This window comes from Carettochelys insculpta, chromosome 31 (genome assembly GCF_033958435.1).
Source record: "Carettochelys insculpta isolate YL-2023 chromosome 31, ASM3395843v1, whole genome shotgun sequence".
Classification (NCBI taxonomy): Eukaryota; Metazoa; Chordata; order Testudines; family Carettochelyidae; genus Carettochelys; species Carettochelys insculpta.
Window position 1 is genome coordinate 143390 of NC_134167.1, and position 7278 is coordinate 150667.

A 7278-nucleotide genomic window follows, 5' to 3' on the forward strand; every position below is an offset into this window, starting at 1 on the left:
TTCCTTCACCAAGGTAGTTTCATACATAGCAATAGCTTCCTTCACTCCCTGTTTCCAGGCATGCCTGTCTGAGGCGAGCGAATGCCAGGTGTTCACACTGATAGAGAGAGCGCTGAGGTCACGCTTGGAAGTGTCCTTGCAGCGCAATTTAGGTCGCCCTTTCCAGACACCAGTTCGCCGAAGAGGAGGTCTTTCAGTATTCTGCCATCCGTCACGCGTGAGACATGGCCCAGCCAGCGCATACGCCTCTGTTTGAAAAGGGTGAACGTGGAGGCGGTGCCTGCCCTCTCAAGCACTGCGCTATTGGGGACCTTGTCCTGCCATGAGATACCGCGTATGCGCCTAAGGCAACGCATGTGGAAGGTGTTGAGCCGCTGCTCTTGTTTTGAGCACAAAGTCCATGTTTCACTGGCGTACAGCAGTGTGCTCAAAACACAGGCTGTGTAGACCTGCACCTTGGTGTGTACAGTGAGCTTATTGTTAGCCCATACTCTCTTCGTCAGCCTGGAGAACGTTGTGGCGGCTTTTCCAATGCGCTTGTTGATCTCGCTATCAAGTGACAAGTTGTCCGAGATCGTCGAGCCTAGGTACAAGAACTCATGGACGACTTCCAGTTCGTAGTCTAGCATGTTGATAAATGGCTCATTACCCATGTTTTGGCCCATCACCTGGGTCTTCTTTAAGCTGACTGTGAGGCCAAATTGCACGCATGCATCCGCAAAGCGAGTTATGAGTGACTGCAGTTCCTGCTGAGTGTGAGCAGCAATAGCTGCATCGTCAGCAAAAAGGAACTCCCTTAGACGCTTCGTAAGCACCCTGGTCTTCGCTCTAAACCTCGACAGTTTGAAGAGGTTGCCATTCGTTCTCGTGTGGAGAGAGATGCCCTCTGTAGCAGTTCCGAAGGTATATTTGAGCAAAACTTCAAAGATGATGCCTAACAGTGTGGGAGCCAGCATACACCCCTGCTTCACTCCGCTGAGAATCTCCAAGGGTTCGGATGTGGATCCGTCATATACGACGGTCCCCTTCGTGCCTTCATGGAAGGCCCTAGTAATGCTGAGCAGAGTTGGGGGACAGCCAATCTCAGCCAGAATCGCAAACAGACCTTTTCTGCTGATGAGGTCAACTGCCTTGGTCAGGTCGATGAAGGCAATATACAGACGTTCGTTCTGCTCCCTGCACTTTTCTTGTAGTTGCCTAACACAGAAAACCATGTCTATGGTGGACCGTTCAGCTCTGAACCCACACTGAGACTCAGGGTAGACTCTCTCCGCAAGAACATTGAGCCTCTTCAGAACAACACGTGCAAATAGCTTCTCCACGGTACTGAGAAGGGAGATGCCGCGATAATTGTTACAATTGCTTTTGTCACCCTTGTTCTTGTAGACAGTAATGATGTTAGCATCCCTCATATTTTGCGGTACTCTGCCTTCTCTCCAGCATTGGCAAAGTATTCCATGCGGCTCTGAAACTAGCGTACCGTTGGTGCATTTGAGGACTTCTGAGGGAATACCGTCTTTCCCTGGGGCTTTTCCAGAAGAGAGTGCTTTTAGTGCGTCACTGACTTTCTCCAAGGTGGACTCACCATCGAGTTCAGTCATGGTGGGCAGAGGCTCGATGGCATTCAGGGCTCTCTCTGGTACAACTGTGAGTAGTGTTGCACCCAGCGTTCCATCTGCTTGGTTCTGACCTTCGAGACCTCACCTGTGGCCGACTTAAGTGGGGCAGTCTTTCTTTGTGATGGACCGATGACCTGCTGGATCCCATCGTACATTCCTCGCATGTTACCAGTGTCCGCGGCCTGCTGAATCTTGGAGCGGAGTTGGAGCCAGTAATCGTTGGCACACCGCCGAGCAACCTGCTGCACTTGACTCCGAGCAGACCGGAGCGCCTGCAGGTTCACCTCACTGGGAGAGGACCTGTATGCAGCCAGTGCCTGTCTCTTCTTCTGAATCAGGGGCATCAGCACTTCAGTGTGGGCTTCAAACCAATCAGCAGACTTGACTGTCTTCTTCCCAAAGGTAGATATCACAGTATTATCGATAGCGTCCCATAGTTGTTCCCATCTCTTGCAGATATCAGTATCGTCCGGGTGGGGCAAGGCCTCTTCAAGTGCTTGGACAAACTCGCATACTTTTGAAGGGTCACAAGTCTCGCCAGTGTCAATGCGCGACCTCCCTTCCTTTTTGCAGCGAAAGAATCTTCGCAGCTGGATGTGCACCTTACAACACATGAGCAAGTGGTCAGTGTCACAGTCTGCGCTGTGGTAGCTACGTGTCACTCTGACGTTACCTAAACGGCTGCGTTTGGTGAGGACGAGGTCAAGCTGGTGCCAATGTTTCAATCTTGGGTGTCGCCACGAAACTTTGTGCTGGGGTTTGACGTTGAAGAAGGTATTGGTTACGCAGAGGTCATGTTGGGAGCAGAGTTCAAGGAGGAGCTGTCCGTTTTCATTCACCTTCCCTGTTCCAAACCGTCCCAGACAGGATGGCCAGCTGTGGTGGTCGCTGCCAACTCTGGCGTTGAAGTCGCCAAGGATGAATAGCGGCTCATGGGAAGGTACCTCAATGCTAAGTTCATCATAGAACTTGTCCTTAACTTCCCGGGCAGAAGTTAAAGTGGGCACATAGACGCTGAAGATGTTGACCGTGCCCACTGGTGTTTGAAGCTGGATTTTCAGCATTCTCTCAGTTCCCACATTTGGTGGTATGACTGAGCCAACTAGGCTGTTTCTGATTGCGAAGCCAACATCGTGTTCCCTGGTCTCTTCTGGAGGCTTCCCGTGCCAGAAAAAGGAAAAGTCCTTCTCCTTGAGACATCCAGAGGACGATAGCCTTGTTTCCTGGAGGGCCACGATGTCCATCCGCAGTCTTCTCAGCTCGTTGTTAATGATTGCTGTCTTCTGGGGGTTACTAATGCTCTGTAGGTCTTCTGTAAGGCCCGGAGTCATGGTCCTTACATTCCACGTGCCCAGCCTGAAGGCTGGATTATTTTGTTGCTTGTTTGTTTTGCCTGGTGTAAGGTTAACGATCCACCTGTCGGTGATTCCCTAAGCCCCACACACCCAGTGGAGCAAGTGGACCGTGGTGAGGCAGCACCTACTTGGCTGGGGGCTGTCCAGCTTGAGGTGGGCGGTAGCTGCCCAATGAGATCTGATGACCTCTCCCACCGTCGGAAGCAACCCCTGGCTCCTCACTCTACGCCAATCGAGTGCAGTGGCTTAATACCGGTAATTGCTGCTTCCAGCTAAAACAAAAACCTAGCTGTGGGCGCTCTGCTAATTAGTTGGATGGCTTCTGACTCTTTCTTCTGTGACCACACAAGCACACAACTTACAAGTAACACTAACTGGGTCCTTTTCCCTTCATGCATCAGCTCTAGGACTGGGCACGAGCAAGAGAAAAATGAAGGCCTGGAACTATAATAGTGCAATGAAGTTCCATGGGCACAAGGCAAGGACCAAACCGTCCCTGTCTGCGCTCTGCCATTGGACCAACGCTTAGGGAAACTCTCCTGTTCTCACAAGCAGTTGTTCCATTCTAAGAGGTCGAGTGCATTTTGGCCGTGATTCAGCAAGGCACTTCTTCACACGCTTAACTTTAATCAGCTCACAGGCTTTCACCTGCATCTCTGCTGATGGACAAGGTACAGTAGCTTACTGTCAACGGGCTGTACCTTCCAAAAGTAAGGATTTCTTACCTACTCTGTATTTACATGGCTACACTAGAAAACCAATGCCAGATGTTAGACCAAATTTGTCTGAAATCCATGGAGTCATGCCAGCAGAGAATTTCATCAGCTGTATGAAATTTGAAGCTAGATCAGCAATGAGTGGCTGGCAGACGTGTCCTACCAATTCTTTGGACAGACAGAGTAATTTCTGCTGTCCATGGGACCAATGTAAATCCAGGGAAAACAATGAATTAAAGGTCTCCAGATTTAAAACTGTGGAACCGAGAATGGAACTGGGCCTCAAGTTCTGTGCTTGCTGCTCAAGTTGCTTCCACAACAAGGAAGCACAGGCTTCGGACAGCAATTCTGGACCCAGGTCAGAACAGTCAATGGGTGCTCGTGCACAATTATGCCCGTACGGCTATGGCCTGCCTGATATATGGCTGGTGCTGTACACCCAGGGCGGGCACATGCCTGCCCAGTAGGGTGACCAACTGTCGGTTCTTGCAAACCCAAAGATCCCACATGCCCTGCCCTTTCCCTGGGCCATGCCCTATCCTGTCACTTCTCTGATGCCTCACCATTCCCTCTGTCACTCCCTCCCTTCATCAGGCTGGGACAGGGGGTTGGCATGTGGGAGAGGGCTTTGGGAGATGAGGATTCAGAGGGGGTCTTCATGTGCCACTTCCAGCAAGCATCGTCGCCACAGCTCCCACTGAACACGGTTCCTGGCCAATGGGAGCTACGGATTCAGCACTCAGGATGCTGGCTGCACAGAGACTCACCGCAGGGGTGCCAGGCTGCTGCTGGCTGCTTCCAGGAGTGATGGTAGGGAGTCACCCATCTTAGGCCTGCTGCCCTGGTGGCAGTGGCCAAGGGCCCACAGGCCCTTTTAAACTGCACCCCCTTCTCCCTCTCCCTGTCCGCAGACCTGGCAGAGATGGTCCGCACTGATGGAGCAACGCAGAATATACAATGTAGTTATTAAAACAGTGCAAAGACTTAGCAGCCAGTATCTGACACTGATTCAAGTTAAGGCGCACCTCCGTCTAGCAGTAGCCTCATTAACTAAGGTCGATTTGCTGGCAGAAGTTTACTGTATTCACTTAAGGGCACCATTTACCCTTGCACAAAGGGTCAGCAGAAGAGCTATGTACCTCTGAAGTCCCATTTAATGCCTCTAAACAGGGCTTAAGAGATATATGGGCTTTTATGCTGTCTCTGAGCGCAAGGGTGAATTGTACCTTAATGAGTGTATTGTATCAGGCTGTCACTTATCTTTGTAATCTCTGTCTATAGCAAGGAGAGAGTTGACGACTTTTTGACCCTTTATTTCTACCACTGTATTTTCATAGCAAAACCACTGCTTTATAACAAGTTGACAAAACATTCCATTAAGGCATTGAGAAAGGGAAATGTTATTGCTTTGAGCTGCAGGACTATAGCTTGGTGGTCCAAATCTGGCATCTTTCACACACACACACACAAAACTAAAAATTTTGTTTTCTAAACAATTATGATACTTCTGAAGATTGAAAAAAATTAAATGAAGTTGATTTTGGCTTCCAATTTCCAGATTTGGCTGATTCCCTTCTTTTATTCATTCTCTTGTCTACTTTGGCACTAAAATAAAAGGAGGAGGAAGCAATAAAAGAAAGTGAAACCCCCCACCCACTAACAAAAAATAACCCCAAAAGAAAGAAACAAACAAAAAAAAAACCAGAAAAAAAACCAAAATTAGCCAAAGGCCAGAGACAAAAATAAAGCCATGTAAACAATTTTAATTTTCAATGTTGTGAATGAGAAATCCAAATATTAAAAATATTGGGAAAAAAAAGATCATTATTCACATGGCAAAAGGGTTGTAGGACAAACTCTTGCCCATCTCTACTGTGTGGCACAAGGGATTACACAATTACCCAAAAGAGTTTTGGCTTTGTGAATTTTGTTCAGATGCATGTCTTAGTTATACAGTGCTCTTGAGTATCTATGATTGAAGCACCTATAATTCAAAACAACAGACATTTTTATTTCAAAAAACAGAGGTTTAGAATGACTTATTTTTTCCCACTACCCCTTGTTTTAGTACTTTTAGACATATTTGCTTTCCTACAGTTCACCTCTAGATGGCACTTCCATACTATGACAGCAAAAGAAGAAAATGTGATCTGACAGCAGGGCACAGCAACCAGACATAAATCTAACTAAAATACACTAGAAAGCTTCTCGCTCATTTTACAGAAGATCTACTAGCTGGAAGCTGGAATTATTTTGCTGCAGTCAGAAGGGAAAGGTGCTTTTGTGTAAGTTCTTGTATAGGACAAAGGCTGAGGTGCACAGAGGTTAAGTGATTTGTCCTAGTTAAGAGAGAAAGTGGCAGAGTAGGAAAAACAAACATACGTAGCAAACCAAGCCACCCCTTTCCCAGTACTGCCTCTTAAGCATCCTACTTCCCTTATTCCAAGCCTTGATAACATGCAAAATATATGGAATTATATAAGCCACTGGGCGTTACACATCTGGAAGGGACCTAGAGAGGTCAAGTCCAGTCCCCTCCACTCTTAGCATACCCCATTGCAATCCCTGACACTTTTTTTTAAAATTTGATCTAACCTACCCTTTGAAAAGCCCCTGCAAGGATTGAGCTCACAGCCTCTTGTTTCTAAGGCCAATACTCTAACCACTGAACTATCAGTCTCCCCAAACCTCTTTCAGCATGTTTGGCAACTCAAAACACTGGATTACTAGAGCAGCAGTCCTCAACCTTTCCAGATTACTGTACCCCTTTGAGAAGGCCAATTTATGTTGTGTATCCAAAAGCTTCACCTTGCTTAAAAAGTTACAAAATGAAACAAAAATACAAAAGTCACAGCACACTATTACTGATAAATTGCTTACATTCTCCTTTTTACCATACAAATATAAAATAAATAGTTTTCAATATAAATATTTACTTACATTTCCGTTTATAGTATACAGAACAGTATAAATAAGACACTGCCGCCATGAAATTTTAGCATGGCTTTTATCTAAGCTGTTGCGAACATCTAGATGAGTTGATGTACTCTCAGAGGCACATTCTTTTCTTTGCTTAGCTAGTTTTTAGTGGATATGACCACATGGAAAACTATCACTCAGCGTGCAGATATGTTAATTATTGTGAGACATATTTATGTTACCTACCAACTCAAAACCAGCCCAGATGATAGCATGGAAAAGAGTGGGTGAAAACCTGTTCCCACTAAAGTCAATGGCAAAATCTGACAATCACCACAAAAAGCAACAACATTCCAGCAGCGACAGTGAACAGAAACTACAAGGACATGTGAATGCAGAAAACAAACACAGGGAATTCATGTTGAGGCTGGGCTCCAACTTTACAGTGTCAGTAACTAAAGGTAAAGCTACATTACAATTAGTGTCCTACTGTAACCATACTTCCTCATTGTCATCTGACCACAATCTCTCTCTAGCTCAGGGTTTACTTATATCTCTCCTTCATAACTGTGCACAGTCTCTGACATCTGCGCTATATTTAATTATTTTTCCAGCTGTCATTTGTGTTAACTATAAATAAATTAAAAAAAAAAAAGAGAGCGAGAGAGA

At 46.5% G+C, this 7278-nt stretch overlaps 1 long non-coding RNA gene across 1 annotated transcript in view; it reads right to left on the reverse strand.

Moving 5' to 3' along the window:
* The window catches only part of LOC142004346 (uncharacterized), a 39465-nt gene extending 32770 nt beyond the window's left edge, over window positions 1-6695 (reverse strand). Inside the window, exon 1 of the long non-coding RNA XR_012642982.1 lies at window positions 6631-6695. This is a non-coding gene — a long non-coding RNA (uncharacterized LOC142004346). The remainder of the gene's footprint in view (window positions 1-6630) is intronic.
* Between the last annotated feature and the right edge of the window lie 583 nt (window positions 6696-7278).